The sequence below is a fragment of the Oxyura jamaicensis genome, chromosome 1 (genome assembly GCF_011077185.1).
Source record: "Oxyura jamaicensis isolate SHBP4307 breed ruddy duck chromosome 1, BPBGC_Ojam_1.0, whole genome shotgun sequence".
Classification (NCBI taxonomy): domain Eukaryota; kingdom Metazoa; phylum Chordata; class Aves; order Anseriformes; family Anatidae; genus Oxyura; species Oxyura jamaicensis.
Window position 1 is genome coordinate 173,539,813 of NC_048893.1, and position 15,927 is coordinate 173,555,739.

The window sequence follows — 15,927 nt, forward strand, 5'->3', positions numbered from 1 at the left end:
TTTTGATGACCCTTGTCAGGGAAGGATCATGAGTCTTGTATTGTTTGTTTGTTTGTTTGTTTTGTTTTCTTGTTTTGTTTGTTTGTTTTTTTGGCCATGAGATCGTCATGTTCTGTTGTGGTGGCTGCTGGTAATCCCCATCTATGAGGGAAAAGTGAGCTGGAAGGGGCCAGTATTGATTGATGGGCATCCTGTTACAAGGGTGAAGCCACAGCCTGCCTCATCCTCCAGTGGTTTAGCTGGGAAGTCATTTTATCTCCTGCTTGTGAAGGACTCCTAGGGATCCTGCAGCCATTTACAGTTCATAACTTGTGGCTCCTGTGCATATGGAGATGGAGTAGAGCAGATAGTCAGAAATTTTGGCCAGTATCCTTGGTTCTGTGCACAATATAATATCCCTCCTTCAGCTCATCTGCAAGCCGTCAAGCTTGCCATCTACAAAAACAACACTGAGGCAACAGCACAGAAGTGTGAAAGTTTCTATTGTAACCAGCTGTGTCACACAGTGGTGGCAAGTTGTCCTTGACTGCTCTGCTGCTCTAGCCACACAAGCATTACAGCAGGGATTGCTAACATTCCTGACCCCATGCAGCACCACACACCAAAACCTTCATCAGGCTGAAGGAGAGAGGACAGGAGAAATGAGAAAGTCTGCTCTGTGGGCTTGTGTGTGTGCCTTTACATTAATGTTTCAGGTTGGATTGAGAGAAGTCTTTTTAAAAGTGATTCTCCGTGTTGTCCTCACAGACCATACTTTGGTTCGCATCACAGAGCAGTTGCAGCTGCAGTTCACAAGTTCACTTCCTTACAGATGAACCTAAACCGAACGTTGCATTTTAAGATGACATCAGTTTTTCTCCAGCCACTAGTGGGCATGGGATCTGTGGGACTTGACCTCGTCTGAAGGAAAGTCCTCCTAAATGCAAGTAGTGTGAACAATGGATCAGATGTATGAACTCTGTATATACATTTCTATTATGCCACAAGGCTTCCAAATGTACATAGCCTGTGTGACCTTGAGTCACAAAGCCCTAGCCTTATCTAGCAAGGAATTAGCTATCCTTAATAACATTTTTGGAGGCAAGAATATTTTGTACTTCTGGAGATCAAATTCTTAAAGACTTCCTAAATTAATTCTTCAAAACAAGTCTTTAAGATTGATGATACCTGCCTTCATGTTCACGTACCTTATATAATAACAGGAAAATGTTAGAAACCCATTTGAAACAACTTCTTGTACTTAAGAGAGAGCTTTAAAGCATGTTAAGCAATTCATGTATTTTGCAGTGACTCTTCAGGAATAATAAATTTTAATCATTACAGAAATTAAATAATCTCAGAATGGCAGGCTGGAGAAATGAGCTGACAGGAACATCATGCAGTTCAACAAAAGCAAATGCTGAGACCTGTACCTGGAGAGGAGAAATCTCATGTACTAGTAGATGCTGAGAGCCAGATGGCTGGAAGTGATGTTGGCAGAAAAGGTACTGGGGATCATGGTAGACACCGTCCCTGGGGGTGTTCAAGGAACGTGGTGCTTAGGGACATGGTTTAGTGGGTCACACTGGTGGTAGGGGAGTGGATGGATATTTACAAGAAGTATTACAATATATACACAAATATTGTCCATTTCCTAACTTCTTTTGCCATCTTTTTTATATTCTTAACACATTTATGTGTCTCCTTCCTAGATTTTTAACAAAGGAAATTGAAAGGATGGAAGTCCCAGTGCTCAGCAGGAATGTGCAATGTGAATTTGAGGGACTAGAACATTTTGACTGAGTACATGGGCTTCAGCAATTTGAACTAAGGGAGAAACTGAGTTTGTGGGTAATTTAACATAATTTCAGGGAAAATCCCTTTAAAGACAGATACTGAAACATCTGTAGTGCAAAAAGATTTCTTGGCTGTCAGTTTCCAATATGTCAATGAACACTTCCAAACTAAATGTTTTTGTGCACATTAATTTTTTAAAAGTTATGTTTAAGGTGATGAGTATCCACTCATTAACAGTTTCAACCTGGAGAGGTAAAGAGCTATTGAGTGATAAGAAGCTGAATCAGAATGTTATAACAAAACCTGTTGAGCAAGACTACAGATGGGCAGAACTACCTTCAGTATCCACCTAGGTCAGAAAACCAAACCAAATATATTTCTAAAATTGGGATTAAGTCACAAGAATGTTGCTCTGTGCAAAATCTCAATGAAAAAGTTTATTTTTTTCTCTCTTGATCTTTCTCACTTCTGTTTTTTTTTTTTTTTTTTTTTTTTTTTTTTTTTTTTTTTTAATTCTTTGATATTCATTACAAGATATCTGAAACTGGATTCCAGAACTGTTGCTGGCAGGGCTGGATCATAGACAGATCTCTCAATAGAGTTGCCTTACTTAGGTGTTGCAACCAGCATAGTTGATGAGTTGAAAAAAATGAGGTAAGATTGAGAAGGTGTTAATGATGCACAGACCCCTGTTGGAGATACCTAACCTGGCATTGACTCCATATAAAGAGCCAGAAAGTTGCAGACTGGGTAGTAGTTTCATGTATTAATTTTCAGATCTTTGGCTGTGCTTGCATGGTCTACTGTAGACAAAACTAATTTCTCCTAGCTGCCTTATAAGCCAGAAAGTTCATGGTGTGATTGAGAAGAAAAGCCATGTATAAGAATTTTAGTCAAACAAATGTCATCCTACCACCCCTCTTTGCCCACAGGGTGCTGGTTTATGCTTGGAAAATAAGAGTTTTCCTCCACACAATTCCTCCCTGCCATCAACCAACATAGAGGGGTTAAAGTTGTATTGCAAGACATGCTGGGTTGTAGGCTCATCAATACCTTGCCAGTTTACCCTGTAAGTAGATTAGCTGTTTCTGTGGTTACCTGCTTCTATAACATTGATTTTGCTTCTGCTAGACATGGCTAGTAATGAAAATCAGGTTAATATAGTAAAAGGCTAAGGAATTGACTACAGAACCAGAAATTGAGTTACAAAGAACTAAAACAATAAAACATAATGCCAATGTCTTTACTTGGAGTTGTTCCTCTAAGTTTTTTTTTCAGTATTGTTCTCATATACTCTCCTGATTGAATGGCTGGGGAACCAACTAAAACATACTCCCCCATTACCCTGACTGAGACCCTTATGAAATGAGCAGATTTATCTGTGGGCCTTTTATCTATCCTACTTGAGAATGCAAAGGCTTTCAACTCAGGAGTACTGAGGAGCCATTCACATTTTCTTCCAGTGAAAGTGGTCAGCCAAAGGCCTTTCTTGGACATTTCCGCAGCTCATCCCTCATGGTGTTATTCTGTAAGAGAATATATGCCATCTATTGGTTTACCCTTGCTCTTTTCTCTTTCTCCCATTTTCTTTAGAGGGGGACTAAAACTGTAAATCTATTTCTCTGTCAGTGAAAATGTGATTATGACACGTTTTCACCTGTTAAGCAATGTGGATTTGGGTACCACCTGGTGTTGAGAAAGTAATCTTTCTTAATTTTTGTTGGCGGATAGATATTGCATACAAGTGAAAAAACTGTTCTTTTCTATGATACATGCCATCCACTGATTTTTAACATGGAAAAATAATTTTTTTTTTTTAAAAAAAAAGCAAGCATCTAATCCTATATATTCTTATCCAGACTGACTTTTTGTTTGTTTGTTTTTGGACTGAATTTGGCCTTTAGTTGTACCAGCAATAGCTTCAAGACCAATAAAAAGGTGGACAGCACACATTAATTTGACGCTATAAATTATCGATGAATAACAAATAGCAAGATAACAAATATTGGGAGGTAAATCATGCAGCAAAAGTATTTTCTTTTTTAACTTTCAACCATGGTTGGTTTGAAAAGTTCTAAAATGTCTGCTGGGGACTATCAGTTACCTGCACTCTGGTGATTAAAAATAAATCAGAGAATATGAATTGCCCACTCTCTTTTTAATTTTTATTTCTTATATTTTGACTGTACTTTGCAGAGGTACTTTCACGTTAATATCAGATCTAATCCATTTCTTTCCTCAAAAAAAAAAAAAAAAATCTACTGTTAGTGACAACCGTACAGGCCGTATGATACAACCTCTAAAAAACATATCCAAAACTTAAATTTTAACACAATTTCAGGGTGAACAACAATCGACCTTTGGGAAACTTTTACCAGAATGGAGAGCTACACTTGTTTTGTGATAACTAACTCCCCAGGTATTGAGGTCTAATACTGAAAATGGTGTATTGCAAGCAAGCGAGAAGAGCAAATGGAAACTGCACAAACCAATTTGCAGTTTTCACTTATGCTTCAGAGCTCTGAATGTCATCTTGGGTGGAAAATGTCTTAGCAGTTTTCTCTAGCCATCTGAAACCATTCTAATATACTGAAAAATGGCAGTGACATTTCCCCGAGATATTTTTATGTGCAGTAATTGGTCAAACCTATGTGAGAAGAGAAAAAAAAAGAGCTTTTATTATAAACAACTGAAACAGTGTCCTCAGTATAAATTTTATTTTTTTTTTCCCCCAATATATATATTTTTTTCTGGAAGAACCCTCAACTTCATAAAAATGCTGTATATTTAATTCAGCATTGAAGTAATACAATGTCCTCTCCTCTCCTCTCCGCAAATGTATTTGGACTGGCAGGTAAAGAGTCTAATAACTTTTTAAAAGGATATTTCCTCTCCCTCCACATGGTGGTGACTGAGTTGCAAATAAGCACATGCACTTCAGGTGAAAGCTAAAGGTTAGGCACATAGAGAAATTGGGCAACAACTCCAACCCTGTTTTGCAGTAGCAGTTTCCACATATGTGAGGTTTTATAATATCTTATGGGTGTTGCCTTGTAGGAAGTGTGGAAGAATTCCCAGTGCCAGACTGACTAAGGAAAGCTGGTTTGGGGTTTTGGCTTCTGTTGCAGTAGATCAAGAGCATTGATGTGTGTATCAGGACATGCTACGCTTGTTGTCATAGTTAAACAGGCAACCGGTACCAACACAAGGTACTGCAAGTATTTTTCCAGCTATAGAGAACCACACATGCTCACTAGAATTAAGGTAGATTTCCACTAGAATTAAGCTAGATTTAGAGTAACACATGTCCTAGAGACACGTGTCTCTTACAGCAAGATGATCCCACCGGCATCAGATACCAGCTACCTTATTTCTGAAGGCAGAAATGATTTAGGAGGAGACCTTGACCAGCTCTTTAAGAATTACTGTTATTACTTCCCAAGTGATGCAAGCTAATGCATTTCTTGCTGAATTAGGCTACAACCCTAGTGCCCTTTTCTGTGCATACATTCTAAGAAAATAAAGGAATAATTTCTACTGTTGAAAAGAGTCTTAAAGGATTATCTTCCAAGTGATATTTTATTTTGGATTGGGAGCAAGCAGGAGTTACTGTTATTTGTGCATTTCTCACGTAAAACCAGTGACAGGCTTTGGCTTTTACTGAACAAGCCAGAGGATTTATTATATAGCTAGGAAAGCCTGTGATCTAAAACCAGTGATGCTTCTCATAGACATACAATTTTTCATGTGTGTTTATGGGTTCCACTCTGTTACAGGGAAAAAAAAGAAAAAGAAAAAAAAAGAAAAAAAAAACAGATGAGAGGAGTGGGATGAGGAAAAAGCTGCTGTGTTTCACTTCAGATGATGAATTAGTGTCTTGATGCTCTATTAATATTTGCATACACATTTTTGATGTATTGTATGGAGGTAGCAGTGGCTTAGCTCTCAAACCCTTACGTGGGCTAAGAGCAGACAGTGCTCCTCAGTGTGTATGGGATTTAGCAGCAAATACCTTCTTTCATTTAATTCCCCATCATCTTGGTAGATTTGTGATGGTCTCCTGACTGCCCTCAAGTGACCATGCCTTAATTCTGTGGTCTGTTAAATGAGTACAATGACATTTATGTGCTTTGAAATGTGCTTGGAGGTGCATGGGGGAGAGAGGTACATGAGAAATGGGCACCGACATGCCTATTATCTCTCTTAACTTGTCCTGGCACCCTGATGTCTGTAGTGTAAAGTGATTATGGATACAAAGTGAGGTCAACATCCATCCACGCCTGAAAAAAAAAAAAAAAAAAAAAAAAAAAAAAAAAAAAAAAAGAGATCAAGCCTTTTTCCTTTGGGGATGTGCCTGATGACTGCTGTTTATTCAGAATATCAGATTCACAAACAAGATTGGGAGCACGAGCTGGATGAATCCTAGCCAGCATGTCTTCAAGAGAATCACTAAAGAGAGTGTAAGAAAGCACTAGAAACAAGATTCCTGGAAGTAATTCCCAGCTGTCATGTTGAATTACAGAGAGACTTAGAGTTGCTAAGTTTTCCACGTCTCTGCTTAATCCTCTGTAAAGTGAGTAAAGTAGAACATCTCAGAAGGATGTAGTGAGTTACCAAAATGATATTGCGAAAGATTTTTTGTCTCTTGGAAGAGGTGAGCTGTTTAGTTCAAGGTATTTGTGTTTTGCTGTGATGAAAAAAATTTCTTTCCTGCATAAAACAGGACAAAATCCTGTAATTCAGTGCTTCACTACTGATGGCTGATGTAGCTCGCTTCTAATTCATAATTATAGTCAAGACCCACATCCATTTCTTCATAATATGATAATTGTTTGGAGTTGTGTAATTATGATGTAAGAATAAAATGTTTATACCACTTACTTAATTTCTGTAAAGAGGAATAAGGGAATAGCATGAGACAGTGCTCCAGCTTCAAGTAAGAACAATCAAAAAAAATAAATGTGCATTTTGCTTTCCTATATGTTACACATTTTCCAGGTTATGTTAGAAATACACATTCATTTTGTATGTAATGTATCTGTTATTTTCTGGTTTTCCTCCAAGACGTTTTACCATTATCCTGCCAGGACTGTATGTTGTCTGACCACTTCCCCATTGCAATTAAGGATTGAAACCACTTGCTTACGCACAACGGAGACCATCATACCTAACCCCAAAGGAGGCCAGAAACTCCTAGCACACTGCATTTCCCAGACCAACCAGGAGGCCTGGGGCACAGAAGGACAGTGTGCTATTTGCAACAAGGGCTGGCACGCTGACAATCCACATGAGTAGTGCACTTCAAAATAAAGAAAAAAGAATGAAAAAAAAAAAAAAAAAAGATGAGGGGGATTTAACACGTCTCACAGAGAGGTCTTGCCTGAACTTTCATCATAAAAAGAGATTGACTACTTCAAAATCAGTTGTTAAAAATGCAGTACTGTGGAGCTAGTCTCAAGATGTAATGTGTAACTGGAAGTTTTCCTTCAAATCACGGAATATATTTTTAGCAGTCAGAGTGCCGAATCACAGGTTTTATCTGAACAGACATCGGCGCATGAATCTCGTACATGAGGCACAGCCTTCCCTGGGGATTTCATTCTGGCCCTCTTCCCTGCTTTTCCTCCATCTTCTCTCCGGAGCCAAATCCGTGGAGGAGGAGTGGAGATGATGCCTTGGGGTGCTTGAGGTGGGGTGTGAAAGAGGAGGAGGCAGCCTCTGTCTCTAAATTGAAATATTTAATTGGCCTCAGTGCGTTTTGAATCAGGCCCATTGTGCTCAACAAACTTAAAAGTGAACTTCATGCAATAAAAGTGAGATTTTGAGTTGTACAATAAGGAAGATGAAAGTGATCGCTGACTTGGGTATAAAAATTTGTTTTGTGTGCGTGCATGTGTTTGGGGGCTGGGGATAGTGCTAATCACTCAGAAATATCAACCTTTTGAACTCATCTTTTGTTTCTCATAAGACTAATGTTGTCATATTACAGACCTGCAGCAGGCATGGGTGTGAATCTGGTAACTCTCACTGAAAAATAATGTTTGCAGCCATTTGTTCCATCTCTTCCTGCAGGCTAATATTTAAGGATTTGAAAATGAAAATCAGATTGGATATCCAGACCATAGAAAAACAAACAAACAAAAATATGAGCAGGATCAAATGGTATTGGATATCTGAGTCCACGTGGCAACATCTTGGAAATGCTGCTCTCCAGTTATAGCATGAGGAGACAGTGTTTTTTTAGGATGAGGAAACACTGGGAGAGGAAGAAGCCTATCGAATGACATCCTGGCATAGACATGCATACATACATACACAGACCTTACATGTGGGGAATGCTCTGAAAGTGGTACTGTGAGAAAGGTCCAATTCAATAGTTAAAAGGAAAGGAATAACTAGGTTATTTTTTTTCTTTCTTTATTTTATTTTATTATTCTTTTTCCCTATCTAAACTTTTGCATTAGTCTGAAGTGAGCCACAGTTTGAAAATAAGAAGCTGTTCGGATTTATTGTGTTCTGGAGCCATTAATTACAGTGTGTCCCATTTCTGTTTATTTGTCTTAGTTCTTGGTGTTGAAAGACTGACCCTCGTGGACATAAAAAAGATTATCTAGCTTCATCTGTCTCACCATCCTCTGTGGCTCAAGTCCTTGCGGTAGGGCACTTCCCCAGACTACAAGACACAGCCAGATGTAGCAACTGGCTGTCAGGCTATGACATAGCACTGATCTCAGATGTCAGCCTTCACACCTCATAAAACAGGGAGCATATTACAGCGTGTGCTAAATTCTAGAGCAAAGAGTTCCAAACATCTATGTGGATGTGTTGTAGATTTGAATAATCTGGCAGATGGTGTTTGGAAATATTCTCTAAATTTCCTCTGTCCCTGCCCTGAGACTGTGGTAAGTAGCACAGAGACCAGCTGTCCAGCCTTGTTTTTCTAAGCCATTGACTAAACAGTGAGTTCATGTTCAAGATAACTGTGGGGAACCAGTTCATGAACTTCTTGAACTCTGCTGTCCATAAATGTGGTGATGGGATTGAAAAACTGCCATTTAATTAATGGTAAGCCTTGTAACTAGAAGCAAGACTTGGAGCAAAGTGTTGTTTTTTTTTTTTTTCATCACAAGATGTCTGGAGAGCAGAAATAAGTAAAAGAGCTAGTAGCATGGCTAAAATGTCGCCTTATTCTCAGGGAAAGGCATTGTTCTGTAAAAGAGGGCATAAAACCATCACCTGCACGTACAGCCCAAGGACTTGCATTGCATCTTGGATCCAATGGCAGCCTATTTGCATGGAACAGAATTCTGACTGTCCTCCTTCCCAGACTTTCTTGCTAATTTGCAAAATGATTAACCTGGAGGTCTTGCCATTGGTGTTGTCTCTTTTAATGCAGCAGTTTGTAACCTCTCCTTTTCTTTGTGGGATTCAGTTCTGTGCCGCTTACAGGCAGAGTATGGGTTGGTCTCTGTGGGAGGAAAGCTGCATAGCTGCAATCTTGTGTTGCAATTTCTGTCTCTAAACCTCTCCATTCATGTTGACAACAATGCTTAGACATTGAGCCTTTGTCCAATCCAAACTCTTTCCTACTATACTTGAAAAAATTGCATAAAGTACAGCCTTATTTTATAGATCCACATACTCTGCTCCCCTGAGCTAGAAATCCTGTAAACCCACTGTGCTTCAAGGTACATGCACCTTGCACAAGAAGAGCAATATCTTAATATCTCTTTCCCTTAGTATTAGAAAGTCTTTGACATCCATAAGCAGATGTCAACCCAGAAGAAGGACTGGAAAAGACATCCTGAGGTAGACCCCTGCTATTCTAAGACTCCAGTTTTGAAATAAAATTCTTAAATATTCCCTTTCACAAACAGAGTAAAGTATATCTAGTGAGGTATCTAGAGGAGTTACCCGCCCCCTTTACTCCAGCTGGTAGGTTATTCCAGAACATCACTCCTTAAAAGCCTTCTTCTGATTTCCTACTTAAATATACTCCTTGCGAGCTTATATTCATCTGTCTGTCTGTTGCCCTTTAGTTTAAATGAACTCTTTGTCCTTTCTGGCATCCCGAATGTATTTATGGCCAGGAATTATACCTTGGAGCCTTGGCTCCAGAAGCCCACGTGTACCATGACCTTACAGGCTATTTTTGGACAGAAAGCTCTCCACTCCTCTGATACTCTGGTAGACTTTCTCTGTTCTGCTTCTAGTTTGAAACTAGATTTCTTGACTGGAATGGAGTGTGAGATCTCACTGGAGCCTTAGCTGTGCCCCTGTGGAAACAGAACTGGGACAAGAGCCTTGCATTTTGGTCCTACCCAACTTCACCAGCTCGGTGATAATCACCTTTGAGTAACTAAAGCAAATGCAAACATTTCAAACTATAATTAATAGGAAGTTCCCATCTAGCAAAGAATTCTGTTCACATCATTGTATATGAGGCATCAAAGTATTTTACAATATGCAATTAGGATCCCTATCTTCAAAAGTGTGACAGAATTAACAGCACCATTCTCTGTTTCAGTTCTTTCACTGTATGATGAAGTGAATAGCGTGTAATATTTTGCAGGTGGTTACTGGTGAAGAAACTATTCTATTTTTTCAGGCCCCAACCTAGATGGTGCTGAAGGAGTTGGCTTCTAATTTCTTTCACCTGAAACCATTGCTGAGTGTTGGCTCTCTTGCTGCACTTGTTGAAGAGGTTATACAAGTTTTAGCACCACTGACCTACCAATATCTGATTACTACAGTCAAAAGTTAACAAGTGGCACTGTCTGCAAGATCCAATGAGGTGACAAACGAGGGAAAAACAGTGGATGTTTGTTTCAGCAGGTTACTCTGGCCATGGCTTAGGCTTTGGTCATCCATGGTGCATTGTTGCCTGGTTGAGCAGTGTGACACCAAACCTTGTGTGATCCTTACCAAAGTACCAAAGGACACTGCCCTGGGTCTGTAGTCCTTGTTCTCCATAGCAGGTACCTGGAATTAAACTGTCAGGGACAGGTTCTGAGTAGCAAATCCCCTCTCTTGTGGGGGAAAACAGAAGAAGAGAGAGAGGGCTTCTTTGATAATTAGGGCAGGCATCTGTAAAGAGAGACACCTCATCCCGGCACCAACGAATGCTTTCTGGATATACATTCAATAGCACATCTCAACTTATATTAAACCCTTCTTCAAACTATGTTGTCTCCTTTTTGTGCTGAGTATCCTACTAAGTTGGAAGACCCCGATTTGATGTCCTAATTATTCCAAGCAATGCGGAAGGGCTCAGGTAAATGCCCTTGCTCCCACGTCAGAAGGGCACGGTGATCATGCCATTCTCCAGGGAACCGGGACATGTTGCTGTGCCTTTCTTCACAGAGGCAGAATTGCATCCAGATGCTCCCGTCCCATGCTTTAAACACTGAAATATGTGGATAAAGGAGGGAGTGAGAGATGAAGACAGATGTTCCAGAAAGACAGATGTTATCTGTGAGGCAGATTATGTTTTGTATGGGAACACTTAGACCCATACACACACAGACACATGTTCTCTTTATTCCTTTTCCTTTCTTCTTCCAAATCCTTAATACTGCCATGCAAACTGGGACAGCCCAACCCTCAGCCAGCACACAGACATGTGGTTAGAATTTCTTCTTGGGGATTCTGGAATACGTGTGGGCTTGAATCCCACTGGCAAAAGAGGAATGTGAAGACAAATCTCCCACATCCTGCTCTAGTCCATGACCCAAGAGATAAAACTAAGTGCCTGTGGGAGTGCCCAGCATCTGTTCCCAACGGCTGTTCTTTGCCAAGCCCAGTCCAATGCTCTGAGAGCACCTACTGTGGTGGCTGGTGCCAGTGAGATGGGCAGAAAAAAAGTAGTTTGTGAAATCTGATGGGATTAAATGAGAGCACTGTCAAAATTTAAGTGGGAAGAGCAGAGGCAGAGCCTTTCCTCTTCCAAAAGATCATCTTTCCTCCTCCCATGTGCCCTAGGAATGCCACCTCCTCTTTATAAGATAAAGATTTGTCTACATCAAGTGGATAGCTAATTTATTTCAATCAGCTTCCTTCCAAATCCCATTTTGTACTTCATACTGGCAATGGCGCATTACTTTTTAAGAAGCAGCCTCCCTGTTGTGTTGACCTCCAGTGGTTCAGTCTTGCACTGGTCCCGTGGTTCTTCAGCCACTCCCTGATGTTTCCAGGTCTTTCCTGTTCAGTATGGTCTGTAAGGGATCTTTGCTGCATCATCTGGTACTCCGTGTCCCCTCTTGTGAGCCACAAGCACTGCTAGGTCTCTGACAGCTTCTGACTCATATTCCCTGTTGTAATTGTAATTGCAGCTGTGTTGTGTCTTTTCATTTCTTTTTGTGTCACATCCACTTGCCTGTGCCCCATCCAAGGCTCAGCTCCCACCGAGGCTCCATCACATGTACACACACCATCATAATCCTCAGGCATCTTCAGGCACAGCCTTAAACACAGAAAATACCAAATACCACCACTGGCTTAGGACAGCTCTGAGCCACAAGTTGCTCGAGTGTACTGGGAAGTCTAATTACATGCTTGCCCTGTGCTTTTTTTTTTTTTTTTCCTGGGCAAAGACTATTGGCCACTGTTACTTCTGAAATCAGAACATTAGTCTCTTGTCCTAGTTGGGTTTACTCACTATTGATTTTGCGGGTATTGGTTTCTTGGGCAGCAAGAGAGCCTGGATATTGAATGAGCATGCAAGTGTTATGCTCTGTCACCATGGATGGTGAGCTGCAGGTGCTACGGGGGTGATTCTGGGTGTTTTTTTTTTTTTTTTTTTAATTACTTTTCCAGCCAGTTCAAGAGTGTTGGTCCCAGAAATTCCAGCATGGTGGCTGGAGCTCCAGTCTCCATCTGATTAACAAAACTGTCCCTGTGAAGCACGGTCCCCATGGAACTGTAGTCTGGTTTCCAAAGAGCAGGGCTTAGGCTAGCCACATTGCTTTCCACAGCTGGACATCGCAACTCCTATTCTGCAGCAGCTGCCACCCACAGAGACAACTGTGAGCTAGATGGATCTCCGTCTGCTCTTACCCTCCTGTGCGAGAAAAGCCTCCTTCTGCATAAACGCTATCAACAAACGATTTGTTTTCAATTGCATGTATCTTAACTAAAGCTAACTGATTACAGTAATACCAGCAACAGTTTTTTTTTCTTGGCATCGAAGCAATTCCAACATTTCTGGGCAGTGCTGAGAGCAGTAGATGCGTAGTAGCTGCTCGGAAGATGGCCACAAGAAGTTAAAAGTTATACCGCTCCTAATTGGATTGTTAATTGGAATCATAAAGTTTAGGCAGATGGTCTTAATAAAAACTTAGGGCCACATGTTTTTCATCATAAAGTCATAGAGGAGGAAAGGCTGCTGTGTGGAAGGAGATAGGGAATGCTCATCTAATTCTGGCAGCATGGTTTAATTAAAAATACTGTTTCCGCAATGCTCAAATACATTTATTTTTTGTTTTGTTTTGTTTTATTTGGAACAATAAAATAAGAACACTTAGAATTCAGTGTTTGAACCAGGGTGACTTCGTCCAATATTGAACTCTTCTGACCACGGTGCTCCTGGGATGGGCTGTAACCCCAGGATGGACTCCCACCTGTCTGGTAACTCCATGAGGCATCACATCTCATATCCATCTCATGAGGCATCACAGGAGTATCACAGCTCTGCATGTCACCTGTAACTCAGCCACAGACCTTTTCTAACTGAGGATAATTGGAACTTTGGCTCTGCAGAGATGTGGTACGACAGTCTCAAAAGGACTCTGTTCAGAAATGGTTCAGCATATCTGGCTTAGAGAAATAGCCAGAATGTCCCTTTTCTGTAAAAGGGAACTTGAGGTGATATAATCTCATATGTGAAGTGTGTACTATGCAGAAAAAAATTGTGCAAATTAATATCAAGTGACTTTGAGCCTGCAGACCAGAGAGACTTGCTCCAAAACCCATGAAAGACCTGAAAAGATATTCACCAATTTCTCTGAACTTTTTAACAGCCTCTCTGGATTCCAACTACTGACAATCATTGTGTTTTGTTGTTGTTGTTGTTGTTTGTTTGTTTGTTTTTACCTAATGTAGACAGATGTCAACTATTCTCTTACTTATTGTCCAGTATTTTCCACAATACCCTGTTTCTGATTTCATTTCTAAAACAATGTAAGAACATTCCTCTAAATTTATTTCAAGTGATTTTTCCCAAACAGGGAAAACAAGCCATTTTGTTACTACATTAATTTAAGAAATTTTTACACAATCATAGGAGACTTTAATATACTAACTATTTCTGTTGAGATTTCAAAAATCAACTTCATTGTTATGACCTTGTCAAATCCACTAGACTAGAAAGAAGCAGAACAGCAATTCACTGGGAAATTTAAGTGACATTTTAATGCGTTTTTCCACTGTTTTCAAATATAACAATTATTTCCTGTTATATCAATTGCTGTTTCCCAGCCTTTTCTAGAAGACTATTTTAAATACAAGCACAAGTTTTCAGCGAGGCATTCTGTGTTATTGGCTTCATTTTGCCACCCTTCTTTTTACGCTTATGCATTTGCTCATACTCATCACTGTATAGGATGTAGAGAAGTGAAAATAAAATTGGTAACTTCATTTCATGACAGTTTCTGAGGCTGTAGAATTTCACTTCCTCCTAACATGCAGGGAAAACACCCCTCCAGATACGTAAACCAGCTGCATCCAAACATCCATGTTCACAGTCAGTAGATCATATTTTCAGTACGTTTCCCTTAATCCCCCCCAAAGTCTGTCCTGTTCCTTGGAAACCTTATCATCCATAGCGTGCTCAAAGCCGACACATCTCAATGAAACACTCGTGCCATGTCTGAAACAACTTTTTGTTGATAAAGCATTTTGCCAGCAATATTCCAACCACTGGCAATAGCAGAGAAGGAAGTCATGAACTTCTTTGCACAGAATAAAATCTTGCTGGTGAAGGAATACGGCACCTGTTTAACAATGCCTGTGAAAAAATTATGCAGTTGGAGGGATGCACTAACTGATTTACTGACATGGAATATTTCAGCTGTGGAGTCTCTCTTGAGTTAATAAATGCTGCCTCAGTGGAAGAGTACATTGGGAAATATGTTTTTAGTGATTCTACTTATTTTGAAAGAGAACAAACTAAAATAAAAAAAAGATTTTTGTTGTTGATGATGTTGTTATTGTTTTTCAAATGTTTTTCTTCAACCTGAGGGCTTGCTGCTCTTTGACATTTTGATTTTTCAAGACTTTTAAGTCTGCGATGAGAACCTCCTTTCAGCACAGACTTTTACGTAAACACTTTACTTCCTGTTTTGCTTCAAAGCAAAATTATAAAGAAATCCTAGCAGTTATGCAGTCTTATCATAACAGGTACTACATTTATGATCAAGCCTCCTGCAACACAAGTGTTTTGCAGACAATAGCAGGGGCCAAGAGTTCACATTAGAGAGCTAGGGCTTGGCTCCTTATGTCATTAGTCCTTAAAAATCCAATGAAAGCAAATATTTCTAAGAAGAGTGGATATTTTATTAGGCCAACTGATACAGTTAGGTAAAGCAGATGTTAGTTAAGCATACACACTTTCAGGTGGGATGAACTACTCGTTGGCTTTGAAACAGAGAATGTGAGGCTATTTGTAGTGGGTTGCTCTGAACTGCACTTAATTATGTTAATCATTTGGACATTTAGAGGAAGGAGTGAGCAGAGGGTAATGATCCTGGCTCTGCTAAGATTTCAAGAGGTGACAGAAACTAAATAATCAGAGGAAGTGGTAGGAAATTACCATTAAATATCACCAAGACTTGAGATGTGGAAAAATTTACAGGTCTTGAATCCATGTGACATGATATCTGCTGTCTGGTAGAGTTATAAATTTCAGTTCTTTGGCCCACCTTCAATCTTGCTGGTCAGGCCTGCAAGGTTAGAGAGAGAGGGTAGTTGTATTAGGAAGATGAATTTCCAGCTGGTAACCAGGTGTCACTAATTGGGCAGTACACGGCGGTTGTTTGGTTTCACCCACAGAATTCCCAGAGAGCACTGAATGCATCACACAATGACTTTCAGGATGTGCATTTGCAGGACCTATGGATTTTGGTGGTTCGGGCATAGCAAGCATTTATCATGCGG